Source organism: Gigantopelta aegis, chromosome 13, assembly GCF_016097555.1.
Source record: "Gigantopelta aegis isolate Gae_Host chromosome 13, Gae_host_genome, whole genome shotgun sequence".
NCBI lineage: Eukaryota > Metazoa > Mollusca > Gastropoda > Neomphalida > Peltospiridae > Gigantopelta > Gigantopelta aegis.
This window is the reverse complement of record NC_054711.1, coordinates 7,137,334-7,152,366: the sequence shown is the minus strand read 5'-3', so window position 1 is coordinate 7,152,366 and position 15,033 is coordinate 7,137,334. Positions and strand designations below refer to the sequence as shown.

The 15,033-nt window shown below is 36.1% G+C and overlaps 1 protein-coding gene and 1 long non-coding RNA gene across 2 annotated transcripts in view; both read right to left on the bottom strand.

Moving 5' to 3' along the window:
• The window catches only part of LOC121387437 (caspase-8-like), a 109,971-nt gene that overhangs the window by 26,621 nt on the left and 68,317 nt on the right, over nucleotides 1-15,033 (bottom strand). The window lies entirely within an intron of this gene.
• Nucleotides 79-1,430, bottom strand: LOC121387439. The gene is made up of 3 exons (XR_005959819.1): nucleotides 1,328-1,430; nucleotides 836-1,095; nucleotides 79-661 (listed from the first exon to the last, which is right to left on the bottom strand). It is a non-coding gene; the product is annotated as an uncharacterized LOC121387439 (long non-coding RNA).

Here is a 15,033-nt window from a genome sequence, read left to right as displayed (position 1 = left end):
CAAAATATTACTTATTTATTAGGTCTTCTTTTCAAACTTTGGACAAGTTAAAATTTCGCATAATGAAAAAAAAACAAGTTATACATGTATGCAGTCAGACTTCGTTACAGCTTGCAATAGCATAACCAAAAATTATTGGGTTACGACTAATGCGAGTTACAATTTTATAATATAATAATTTTTATATGAAACATAATAATATATGATCCAGAAACAAATGACTGGGGTACTGAAACACACACATCAAAATAAATATTACAGGACAGAGGATTTGTCACGAGTTTATTAGGATAAAGGATAAATATATATATCGTAGTTACAAACATTTTATGATTTTATTTTAAACAGCCAATGAAACTATCGAAAAAACACACAATATTTGTAATATTCTAGTTGCTTTTTTTTTCAGTTGTCAGCTACATGGACATGACCAGAACATATCTTCAGCAGACGGCCAACAGCCATGTCCCCATTCACATATTTCTCCCAGTGGAGAAAAAGCTTCTGCTGGGCTTGCCGGCTGTTTCGTTTTTGCATTTTTTTTATTAGTTTCCCTTCTGAAACCAATTTCCTCTGGAGTGGCAGTAAGTCTACTTCCTGGTACAGGATGGGAATCAGCATGTATATTCCCAGGTTCCCACTCCCTGCACGGCTGTTGATCCTGAAATATAATAAACTGAATATAAGTATTCACACCTTCCAACACCGACATGGCAAATTGAAAAAATATATATCAAAATCATCATTATTACTTGGCAGTTTACCTGGATTGATTCTAAAAGAAATAAAAGACAAATACTATTTAATAATTAAAAAATTTAATACAGTGTCATACCTATTGTGCCATCCCTCTACACATCATTGTTTGTACGAGTCGGTCTCATGAACTCTCCACGACTTGCACGGCCAGATGGTGTTGTCAATCCATGTGGCGCCCATGTATTCCATCAGTTCGAGCAACTTGGGCGATGTCTCATCATCCAAACAGGCTTGCATGCGGTCGAACGCTGGCTTGATGTGTTCATGTGGTAGGAAACAGAGGGCCATCAATTTTCGGATAAATTTATATATTGCATCCCTGTTCCTGTATTGAATCTGAAAATTTAAAATATGAGATAAATATAAATCTATTAAATCAGAGGCAAATAACCTTTTTAAGAACCTGAAAGTAATACAAATCAGTGAAGTTTACACAAACAATATTATAAATATATTCATGTTAAACAAAATTATAAAAAAATATATTTCATTAAATTATGCTGCTAACATTATTTGTAGGTAATGAGAGTAAGTGTTTTTCCCGATTTAAAACTATGAGTCCGCTTACCTGAAGCCCGAGAGACTGGACGTGTCTCCAAACAGCCTGTCCCCAATGGAATGTGCATCCTTTTATTTGCGCATTGGGGAACAATCCACGGATGGACTGCCACATTCCTCTCTCAAAATCAATAACAAACTCTTTCACAGCAGGCTGAGATGGCAAAAGGCGAATGACCTTTTTAAGAACCTGAAAGTAATACAAATCAATATTTATTAAACTAGAATTTTACAGCTAAATAAAAACACATACCGTTTTTACACAATATAGTGTAGTGCAAGAGAATACATTATAAAATACATATTTAAAAATACATATTTATAAATACATATATACACATATATACATAAATGTAATACCTACACATACATTTAAACTATAATATTTTAACACTTCATCGTTTCCATCAATTACCTTTTTATAGTCTTTTTTTCTTCCTGGATGACATCATACAAAAGAGGAGTGGTACCTGCTTGGTATGTTCCCCAGTACGTAGAAAGGAGTGAATCGAGAACATGTGTACGAAAGGACGTCTGGCGATTTTGAAAGTTCCATCCAGATACCAAACCTTTGCCCGCGAAAGAACATCCAATTGATGATCTGTCGCACATATTATGTGCCGACTACCATCAACTGAAATGTCCTTTCGCACAAAGTTCGCCGGTAAATAGTCGTAGTTGACCTAGAATAGTAAAGTAACACAATCAACAGCAATAATTGCATGTATGCATAGGTTACTTATGTGAATAATGCATTATGTAAGATGGTTGCAATTAAATCACATTTGTTTGGAAAGTGGAATGAACGACCTTACCTCGAAGTCTAAATCAACTGGCTCTTTCGGTCTCATTTTTTCTCTATGGCGGTTGGTTAATCTTTGGAGGAGAGCAACTTGCTGACGGCTGCCGGATGGTGCTGTGCTGTCAGCATGCTCAACCAGAGCTCTCTGTACAATGTCTGATGAAGGCATGAAGATTTCCTTCACTGCTATGTCTTTCACCTAAATAAAAATAAATTAAATTATTGTAAATCAAAGCAAGACTTGTATGATTAGCTGGGTTTATCTAGGCAAATTAATGTGTATATTTTATTTATACTGTATCATTTATATATATATATATATATATATATACCGTATATATAATTTTATACATTACCTGTGTCACAATCTTTAGGCTAAGAATAGCCCCGGGTTTCGAATCATGATTTGTGGACCATTTTCCCCAACGTGAATTCTGATTCACGTTCAATAACAGTCGTGGGACATCTCAATGTTTTTGTCCGAACTGAACACCACCAGTCCACAACACCGTTCTTCCGCACACGCTGAAATGAACAACGCCTAAATTAAATGTGTCATCCAGAAAGATATGCTAATATTAAAAAAATATAAAAATAAACAATATTAATACTTCTAAATATTTTAAGATTGTTAAATATGTAAATTATGTATAAATTCTAAATACCTCAGGGGTTTCCCTAGAGCGATAAGCCGACACGGCCCGTGCTACCTTAGCCAGCCAAGTAAGCGCCTTCATGTCTGGTAAGCGCCTTAACTGCAGGACCGTGTCGGCTTAATTTGTAACATGTATACAAAACAATGGAGCTATGATCCGTAACGTCATTCACCACACATTATCACACTTCCATTTGGTATCTCTGCAATTCTTTAGATGTTCACTTTGAGGTCCATTGATCGCACCGTTTTAATTGTCGGCGGGCTTGTGCTGGTCACGTGGTACAGGTGATCGGCTACTACTAATTCGCCAGATAACTGCTTGTTGTAATAATGTCTGTATGCTTGGGAATTACGCATCAAGACAAATCAAAGAAAATACCTATTAATTGAATAAACATCTTTGAAGGTGGAATTCTTGAGTAAAACATGTCACCATTAATCCTGGTATATATTTACCATATCGAAACCGTAGCTACGTTGTTATTTGCTAAAATGAACGGTCACGGATCGACAAAAAAAATGCCTAATAAAATTTGCAAGTGGCTAAAATTTTGGCTGAGCCATTTTCTATCTTCTGATGTGAACGGTTACATAATCTATTTGACACCTCAAACATAATAATACCAAATATTCAATTAGCATAATAGCGATCTCGCAACCGGTAACGAGAAACGGTGTTATCCAGAATACAGCGTATGCCTTATGATGTTTGCTAATTTTAATAATCAAGGTTATTAATTTTAACGGCATGCATTCGACATGTTTGACAGCAATGTGACGGCGATTCAACGTCTGGAAGATATGTAACTTGCTATTTTAATTTTGTAAAGTCTTTGAACCAAAGTAATAAAAACAAACCGACAATGCATGTCAATTTGAATACACATGCCAGTTCAGGGCCGAACGACATGTCGGCTATCCCAAGGGCTGAGTTCAGCCAGACCGAGCGGAAACAAAACGTTCGCTACACTGTTTTGTGCGCTTCACGTTAAACCAAATGGACACGACGGACACCAATCAAGTAGTTCGCGAACGTTAGGAAGAACTTTCGTTGGCTGAACTGAGGAAAGCTCTCGGCGTAATATTAGTCACGCTTCAGAGTCAGCTGAGTAAATCCTGATGTAAATGTGTAGAAAAACAATAGTTGTTTGCATCAATGAATACCTAACTGCAGTTTCGTTATTTCCTTTGTCTTTGTTAATTTTGTACCTATGCTCGAGAGCATGCACTGAGATCGCGATCGCGGGAAATGTACATGTAGTATTTATACAAATTGCAGTTAAACGTACACTGAATTAGTTTACAATAATCATATTTGTTAGATAATGCTAGATATATATTTGTTAAACTGTGAGATGACATTTAATAAGTTAGCTGGATTTTTTTTAAAAAGTAAAATTTTATTTTATTAACGTTTTGGGGTTTTTTTGGTAGTTTTTTTTATAAATGGAATATACTGTGAAGTCAGCATTCTTAGCTTAGGTATTTTACAAGCAGAAATCACAACAAGCATTTAACACGACGCTGAAATCAACAACAACAACATGACGCAAATTATGAAGTTGTTGGGGGTGGGGAATTGATGGGGTTTTTAGAAAAAAGTTTCCCCCCCCCCACACACCCCACACACACACACAAAAACAACCCCAACATAATTTGATGGATTGAAGGCAAACACTTAACTCTTTTCAACTCACTACCCCACTTCTTTTGGCTTGATTTTTGTGTTATAATGATGCTAAATATGTAAGCGCCTTAAAACAATCCTGGGGAAAGGCCTGTACCTTGACTGTATAGGTATACCCTCTGGTATCTGCCAGTTTCCGTCGTTGTCGTGTACTTCCTTTTTCTTCTACGTGAAATCCAACATTGTCATCATCATCGTCAGATGCTTCTTGCGGATGTTGATCCTCGATTGATCTACTGAACACAGATAAAAAATTGTTTTGACAAATGTTGTATTATATGTATTGCACATGCCACATATATAGTATAATGATATAATAATATGATATGCATGACGTAAGAGAAATCGTGATATATGTACAATTTAAATGATACTCACTCTTCTAAGTGTACTTCGGGGATAACAAATGACCTTTGCGATATCTCGAAGGAAGATTTATTCTGTGGGATATCTTCACACTCCGTACTGATCTCATGTTCTGCATCAGATATTTCATTCAGGGCAGGTACAGTTCTGAAACAGTATATAATAATTTGCAAATATGTGCTGGAAATATAAGGAGGAGAAAAAGAATTCTAACTATTTAGGTACTAAATATTCATATAAGTACTGTATAGATAATAATATAAAGAAATGTGTTATGTACACTTACGTATTGTTAGCATCGACACGAGTGCTCTCAACTATAGGCTCGGCATCGACCACTGAACAGTCGATCACAGAGTTGGACGCGAAACTGTTTGTGCATCCTGTAGTATTTGGCGTTTTACAACCTATGCAGTGCCAAGTGTCCAGTCCGGTACCTCTATTTGTTGCACGGTAAAGTTCTTGGGAAATTCCTAGTAATAATAATAATAATAATTGGCGAATAACAAAATGGCAGTTATAATATTTTACATTAAAAACAATCTTAATATATGAGGAATAACATGATTTTTTCACTCCATGTCCACTTTAGCGCGGACTTGCCCCTTTCTTCATTTATAAAATAAAATAAAATGGTAAAAATTACTCTTCATACACATTAAATTCATCGTAAAGTAGTTTGAGATAGAGAAATAATAACAAAAAGAACCATGTAAATATGTATACTTACCAGTACCGTATAATCGATGTTGCCATCTATAACAACCGTCACATTGCAGAGCTTCTTGTCTTGGACGAACAAAACGGCCGCACTCTAAACAGTGGTCAGTCATGACGCAAGGAATAAATGTCCAATGTCCAGTAATTACATTTGTGTGTTAGGATACCAGTGTGAAATACATGCTGCATACATCCCTTTTTTAGGATCAGTATCAGAAGGATAATTTTTTCATTGGACTACACAAATATATGTTGTTAAAGTACAACGGCTATATCATTGGTTAAAATCAGATCTCTTAATTAACAGAAGAGGTATCAATTAACGTAGGTGATTTGTTTGCGTTTGTACAGAGACCAACTGGCAGAGAATGTGTGATGACAGTTCCATTGTTAAATTGCGAAATGGTATCATCTGTTGTTCATTGTTCTTAAAATAACACGTGGTCCTCATTGCTCTGCTTATATGTTCAAAGTAACCCATTAAACATACATAGCCCTTAAAGCAGGTAAGATGAATACATTTCAGGTCCAATATAATCCGTATAGTTTTGAATACAATTTTCATCAAACAAGAGAAAAGAACTTAGAGACGGATTACTTGCACACTTGTATGGAAAAATATGTCTACAAAGGGAAACAGTGTTTCTACTGTAATAAGTCGGCAATAATCTAGTTGACCAATGCTAATATTAATAAATATATATGAACATGTTTTTCAGTTACCAGATGAAATGGCCGAATATTACTTATTTACTTATTTGCATCTTATTTGTGGCAATAACTTTTAGTCTTTTGCTGATAAAATATCCCTTAATTGTGATTGTTATGCCATGGTACGATATGGTTTCAGTTATGGTACGAAATGACCAAGGTACGAAATGACTTTTTGCAATGGTACGAAATGACCAGGGTACGAAATGACCAGGGTACGAAATGACCAAGGTACGAAATGACTTTTTGCAATGGTACGAAATGACCAAATTAGGTACGAAATGACTATGGTACGAAATGACCATTGTACGAAGTGACTAGCAACCATAATTTGCACTCAATTTTAGGTTGTACCTAGTTAATATTAAAAAAACAACAACAACAAAATATTTTCATTTGATTAAAAAGAAGGGTACATGTAGGACTTTCTTTTGGCACTGTCATGTATAAAGAAAATTATAAAATGTTAATACTTATCATAAATAGTTAGGGTTAGGGTTAGGGTTAGTGCCAAAGGAAAGTCCTTCCAAAAGAAGTTAAATACCATCAAATGTCATATACCTTTGAAAATCTGTCGTATCTTAAATCTATGGCGTTCGTATTTTGCCACTGAAATAAAACTAGCGAACTTTTCTAGCCGCTGTGAAGCCAGCGACCAATAAGAGGTTATCGGATGTATGGTCTTTCCAGAATATAGTTCTCACTTTAATTTACTTTATTTTCTTTCTGTATAAATAAATTTATAGTGTTTTGCAATAAACAATTATTTCTTCCACAATACAGTGAATACTAATATATTACAGTTCTGAACTATGATTATTAGTTAAGGTATTAATACGCATCCGGCTTCTTACCCCCGTTACCTCTGCCATTTTGTTCGCTAGCTCCCATGCAGGTTTTGTTCGCTGGGATGAAATTAATATATATAGATAGAAAATAATAACTGCAAAAATAATTTGTTCTCACTTTACGTATTTTTAATATTTTTGCTAAAAGAATTTGTCCGTTGCACTGTTTAATACTTAATATCATATTGTTGTTTTTGTTAAATTAAATTGTATGTAGTCATCATATTGTCTTCTACAGCTACTAAAAGCTACTAACATGTTCAGTCCCGCTGTGGCTAGGACATTTTTTTTTTTTTTTTTTTTTTTTTTCAAATTTCCAGCCGGTTCTGTTTTTCTAAAGATTGATCCCCTCAGTTTACTGGATATAGAGGCATACTCGGGTTACAGCTAGTCTTAAGAATTGACTTCAAAAGGCTCAGCCCTTCAGTGAAAGTTTCAAGTTATTTAGAAGCTATCACTATGAAACTGAAATGTGTAACCTATTTTAATATTGGGCTTTTTCATCACATAGTTCATGGTATGACATAAATCCCTATGTATGGCCGATACCCAATTATAGGGTAAAGTTAGGAATTCTATTATATCTAGCCAGTTTCATGATTAAAAACAATTTAAGGGCAGATGGGGTGGGTTTTGGGGTTGAATGGGTCCCTGTGAAAATTAGTCGTTGCCTATTTTCAGGCTCCATTTACAGACAGAACTAAATGAGGTGGCATCAATCCCTATGCATGGCTGATACCCTATTATAGTGTAGAGTTAGGAACTACATAGCCATTTTCGTAACGAAAATCGGTTTAAGGGCAGATGGGGTGGGTATTGGGGTTGTATGGATACCCGTGAAAATAAGTTGTTGCCTATTTTCAGGTTCCATTTACAGACAGAACTAAATGAGGTGGCATCAATCCCTATGCATGGCTAATACCCTATTATAGTGTAGAGTTAGAAACTACATAGCCATTTTCGTCATGAAAAATCGGTTTAAGGGCAGATGGAGTGGGTATTTGTGTGATGAAAATGGCTATAAAGTTCCTAACTCTATCCAACAATAGTGTATCAGACACACGTATAACTAAATGATATGACATAAATTCCTGTCTGTAAATCGAGCCTAAAAATAGGCAACATCTAATTTTCACGGGTACCCATACAACCCATCTGCCCTTAAATGGATTTTCGTGATGAAAATGGCTATATATATTGATGGAAAGAAATAAAGGATCACACAGATTGCAACAACAAATAATGACTGCATCAAAAGTCAATTCATATTGTCCGAAGTTGACTGGGAACATATATAGGCAGCACATTCAACACTACAGACATTCAGTCCCACATTACAACATGGTATGAAATACAGACATTACTACGCTAGTTGTGAATTAAATTTGGTCTACAATTTGATGCGTTCATTTATTTATTTCCATCAGTATAGTTCCTAACTCTACCCTATTATAGGGTATCGGCTATCTACTGGGATTCATGTCACATCATTTAGTTCTGTCTGTAAATGGAGCCTGGAATTAGGCAACAACTGATTTTCACGGGGACCCATACAACCCCAAAACCCATCCCTACTGCCCTTAAACCAATTTTTGTGATGAAAATGGCTATGTAGTTCCTAACTCTACCCTATAATAGGGTATTAACCACACATAGGGATTTATGTCACATCATTTAGTTATGTCTGTAAATGGAGCCTGAAATTAGACAAAGACCATTTTTCTCGGGCACCTCTTGTCCCAATACCCACCCATAACTGCCCCGTAAACGGATTTTTCGCCGTGATGAAAATGGCTATATCATTTATAGTTTGTCTGGTCCGTGAAAATAGGGAGCCTGACAAAAACAATAGGCAAACAACTGATTTTCACGGAGAACCCCCATACAACCCCAATACCCACCTCATCTGCCCTTAAACAGATTTTTTTTTTTTTCGTGATGAAAATGGTTTATGTAGTTTCCTAATTTTACCCAATAATGAGATATGAGCCACTCAGCTGTTTACTGGAATGCATCGAAAGGTTATCCAGCATCTCATTTCACAAATCAAGGAACACATGGGATTCACTGAACAAAGCAATTGAAGATCCCCTGAACAGTGATTTTGGTCGCAGTACCTTTAAAATTTAATAGCAACCTTTGTCATACTCGAACAGGCAGCAAATGTTTACTTTTAACATTGCTAAAAGATGGTGTGCACCCAAGTTTGAATACTTACCCCAAAATTGGCTATCCGCGACTGCATTTGGACCATAGTTAAGGAATGTTTTAAAATTAAATGCACTGTTTCCAGTCCAGAACTGGAATTGCATGCTGATCGGCAAGAAGTGCTTACCCTACTGTGTACATAATATCTTTGTTTTTGTGAATCTGGTACATGGGTTAGATATGATGTATTTAGTGCTGTTGCAGCAAAGATTACTTCACAATACCACTGGTCACATCTACCATATACCTGTACCCGGTATATGTAGGTTGCTCTGTACAATTGGTAGAATGGAATTCATAAATTGTATTTCCTAGACGTAACTGCACAACCATATCTATCACAAATTACATTGGTAAACAAATATGGGTGCACCAGTACACTTGAGGTAGGTACTCTACTACTGAGATAATATCTTTCATATTATACAGTTTTGGGGTCATATATGAATAATGGCTTTTAAAGATTTATATACCGAAGATCGGTTCATAATGTAAATGATGGTTAAATCAGAAACTTTAGCTTACCAGTAGCCTTTAATATTGTACATATTTATAACCTCTATAATGTTGAAAAACAGGTTTATGTATACATGTCTGATTTCAAATATTGCTACTTGTATCTAATAATATAAACTTAATGACAGCACCAACTGCAATTGCTGTACTTGCATATGAATTGCAAATGGCAGGGTTTTATGTTACCAATGAATAAAAATTATTGTCGTAGATTGAATGGATTATTTCCTGTTTTTTGTATTTTAAGCAAAAGTAAGTAGTATAAAATTACAGTAGGCAAAACATTTCAAAATTGCAGTAGGTGCCTCATACACATACCGTGACAAATTATAGAGTTTTGTAGTTCAGGACATTGGTTAGAACTATAAAGTGAACATGGTAGCATAAGTTGCACATATTGTTATTCAAAGCAAGAGGGAGAATTTTAGCTCAGCACTAAACACCTGAGAACTGAAAGGACTGTCATACCCATGGAATCATCACATTGTTCATTAGTTGAGTTAAAATGTATATTCATACAAGGATACATATCTAATTGATAACAAGGATGTGCTCGATTATTTAACTATTAAAATCAAATGTTCATACAACCACCTACAAATACTTTATATATTTGCAAACATTACATTTCACTTTCATATAATTTGACAACGTCTATATATAACAAACAGTGTATATATATGAAAAAATTGTTTTACTTATTTTTGTATGGATAATGAAATGGTTATTTTTTAATGTAATGGTTGATAATCTATTTGGTTTATAGCGACCCCAGGATGATCGACTACATTTCAATACCATTGGGAAACTATGGGTGTAACTACTTTCAGGTAACACAAGTTTCTCTGTGGTCTAGTGGATAAGCTGCTGGACAATCAAGCTGACGACAGTGGTTTAAATCCCGTCAAAGCTGACTCACACATTCATTTATCTTTCTCATCTATTACCCTCTGCCTATCATTCTCATTATCTTAACATTAAAAACTTTCCAATTTCTCCCACGATTTCAATCTGTTTTCGACCCTTTCTGTCAGTTTCCTCCGACTCTGTCTTCTGAGCTGTCTGCACCATTGCCTAACTGTCTCAACTTCCTCCACGGGTCCAATCTCTGTGTATTTCCCTGCACCCACCTGGCTTGTCTGACCCACGGCACTAATTAACGACTGCCGGTAGTAGGGGTGCATAGCAGGTGGTTACAAGTGCCTCTTTAACAATGCCAGAAGTAACTACTGAACACTCCCTGAAGTGGTCAGACTGAGCCCACAGCTAAAAGCTGATGGGGAATGGCAGGTGTGTGGCACAGATAGCCACAAGAGACAAGCACATGTCGCGGTTGGAGGGACAATGACTGGGATGTGGAGGTGGACAGCGAAAGAAGTTGAAAGATAGGAGTTGCCAGATCGGGAAGAAATGAGATGGAAATCGAAGGACAAAAAGGAAAGGGGGCAGTGGGATTTAAAAAAAACCCAACCCCAACCACCCCCCCCCCCCCCCCAAAAAAAAAAAACCCAAAAAAACAACCCACCCAACAACAACATTAAGATTCTATTAGTTGAGGTGGCACTATATCATGTAGAAGAAGTACCGGGTATGCCTTCTTGAATGCAAGCTTCAGCTTGTTGGTCGTTGGAAAAAACTTTTTGTTTTCATACCCTGACTGATGACCAGTTGTGGTTTCATGTATAAAAATTACATGAAAGGCCTATTGAGAACAAACATTATTTTAGAAATGCTGACAATTGGGCCGAAACCTTTGGGGTGACACTATTTTAAAAGAAATGACAATTGAATGTGTAGGTAATATTTTTACGTTTTAAAAATAAATTTGTTTTAAAATTAAAAAATGCCTTAAATTATTCATTTGCTTCTTGTTTTATTTTCAATTAAAGTAAGTTAAGACTTTGGTCACAAATATTGTACTTTTTAAGTTTGTGTGTATGTACACTTAGCTTATGTCACCACAAAGGTATCAGGGTTGATGCATTAAAAAAAAAAATTGGTAAGGAAAAGTTGAGTGCGGTACATGGATACAGATGCAGAAGGTGAGTTTTTCCACCTCCCACCCCCTGCCAAAAGCACAAAATAATAATAAAAAACCCAACCCCAAACCCAACAAAAAACCAACAAACAACTACAAACATACAAAACAAGCATTCAAAACAACCAGAGGTTATAAATTAAAACAAATCACATTTATGCATTATTGCTAGAAAGCAAGACATATTAGATTATTTATTTCCAGAGAAAGGAAAAATAGTAATTTTATTTGATATGAAAAACAAAAATAAATTAATAAACATTTGAAATAAATAAACATTATGTATATTAAGTTATGTTCATATACAACGGGGTCTGTTCATATTATTTGTAGATATACTGTTAATCAGTTAATTATTGGTATTAGGTTGCACTATACCAATTAATTTCTGGCTGGGTCGAAGTTCGAGGTGCACCGAACTTTTGATAGAGAAGTTAACATCACAAGTCCTGTGATTGGTTATAAATGTGAGTGTGTTGGTTGTAAAAAAAATTAGTTTCATCTGGGCTAAAAATGTATGCAATTTTATTTGATGTAGTACCACCGTGTCAAGTAGCCTTGTGCTTGGAACATGTATGGGGTACCTGTAAAATAAAGTACTAACATTTTGTGCGAAACTAGGGGTGTTGCAGAAACATCTGGTTATACCGAAAATGAGCCATGAAAGGTACCATTTTCTGCAGTTAATACTTTGAGGTAGGGGTTGTAGTACTGATATTTATGGGTCACAGTTTGGTTGATATATTGCATATAGTGTTTTTAAACACAAACGTTAACATGGTCGCCTATGGGATTTGAATTGGTATAGTCCAACCTATAATGACAATGTCGATACATTTAAGCTGGTGCTCCAATTAAAACAAACAAATGTACCAAAGAAATAAAGAGTTGTCTCCCGTGACATTTTCTTTTGTGTTCTACCAATCGATAACTTCCGGCATAAAAGTTCGCTAGAATCACAGCCGGTTTTCCCGGAAAAGGGAAATCACCCAAACATCAATTGGGTGGAATTCCCCCACCAGCGGAGCACCACAGTAACTGCATAAAATATAAATAGTACGATGTATGTTCAGCATTTATGCTTAACACTACTAACTAAACCAGATGAAAGCTATAGCAAACTATTTTTAATTTAGAATATAGCTGAAACATTATGTTCAGCGGATACTTACCAACACTACAGCTGCCAGGACATTTGGTATTGATAATTTTATTTTGCGTGAGTAGGTGAATCTTGACCATTTTGTTATTCTCGGAACCGAACATACGGGTACTTCGACCCCTGGCCGCCATTGTTTATCACGTGATGCGGTGAAGCTTTTTCTTAGTTACCTATGGTTTGATGGTGAAATGAGGCAACTTTCGTCAATCATTTACAGCAGTTAACGGCCAAGATGCCTACAAAATGTTTTGCATTTGGCTGCATAGATCATAATATGATGTTAAAAAAATGATTGTTTTATAAATTTCAAAAAGATGAGACTAGACGCCGTTTCTGGGTAGATGCACTAAAACGTGACAAACCTAATGGAACGCCATGGCTTCCCACACAGAATGTGATTACGTTGATGTTCTTGCTTGTCGACACTAACCAACGTTACTAGCAACCAAAATGGTTAAAGCATGTGCAATGATACAATTTCCACATTATACTATAAATAAAATACACAATTCCATCGACATTCATGAAAAAAGAAGAAGAAACGGATGAATCCAGTTCTTGAATAAAGAGTATACTCTGGTAATAATCTCTATATATAGAGGTTATTACCAGAGTGTTTTTCGGTATCGTCAATATCATATATTAGGAATAAAAATTGTATTATGCGAACACTGCGATGCCCCGAAATTTTTATGATTTCCCGATTTTCTACCCCAGCATGTGCCAAACGGGTTATAGTTGTGGCCGACGTTTTGACCGACGTCTGACATTGTTGTTGACAAACAAATCTGCGTGTATGAATACATGTGAGGTAGGCAGCACCTGGAAATTTGCGACCGGTATAACGGCGGTTTTATCACCTGACATTTTATTAGAGATCCAATCAGATTGGTTCTTAAGCCTAGATCACATTATACGACGCGACTCAACTGGACGGTCGCGTCGCGTCGTGGGCCACGATCGCTGACTAATCGGTCGTGTCTGAAATCCGTTCACACTATACGACGCGACTCAACTCAACTGAAAAAAAAGTCTTGTTAATTACCCCTCTTTTAAAAATCTAAGATGAGTCCCAACAAGACACTGAAGAGCTCGGACTGCCGTAGTTGACATGATGATGTTAAAACGACATCGTCTAAAGTGACATGGTACTTGTGAATGGTGTTTTGTTATACATTATTGATGCCTGTCCCCAGCGACAATTCATTCACACACGTTCCTGTATCTGTTTCAAATCGAAATAATGTACAATTTACATTGTGTGCGAGAGAGAGAGAGAGAGAGAGAGAGAGAGAGAGAGAGAGAGAGAGAGAGAGAGAGAGAGAGAGAGAGAGAGAGAGAGAGAGAGAGGGGAGAGAGGGGAGAGGGGAGGGAGTCAGTCACAGGCGCCTTAAGTGAGTGGCAGGAATCTGAAAATAATACGAGGGACAGTTAATACATTACTGGAACATCCAATTGTTGGCACCTTCCGACAGGACTAATTTTCTTCTGATCATGCTGACCAGTGAGGTATTTCATTCATGAGACAATACTTTCAAAATGCTTTAAATTCACCACTCGAGATCTATCCAAGTAATAAGAACCCCCAACTGTTCACTAGTAGGAAAAAGTATTTTAAAAGCTCCTTTTCAGACGACCTCCTCCCATAATCGTGTGACCTTCTGTAACGCATAGGCCACTACTCGAAAATTATGTAACATTAAATGCATAACCTCTCCCAAAAGACATATTGACTAATATTATAAGATTTTTTATTTATGTCTGTTTGGTAATAATACCACTGGAAAATCATCAGTTAAAAAACACAACAGCAATGATTAGCTGCATTTTAATTTATAAATAAATATGATAAAATTATTTTTAAAACATGATATATAAGTCATGACAAACACCTCCTCCATTCCCATGTTTCGTAACACCTCCATGAAATCCCTTCCCCTCCCCACTAGAATGTTACTTAGCCTAATTCATGAACGGACCCTTGTACGAGGGTCCACTTA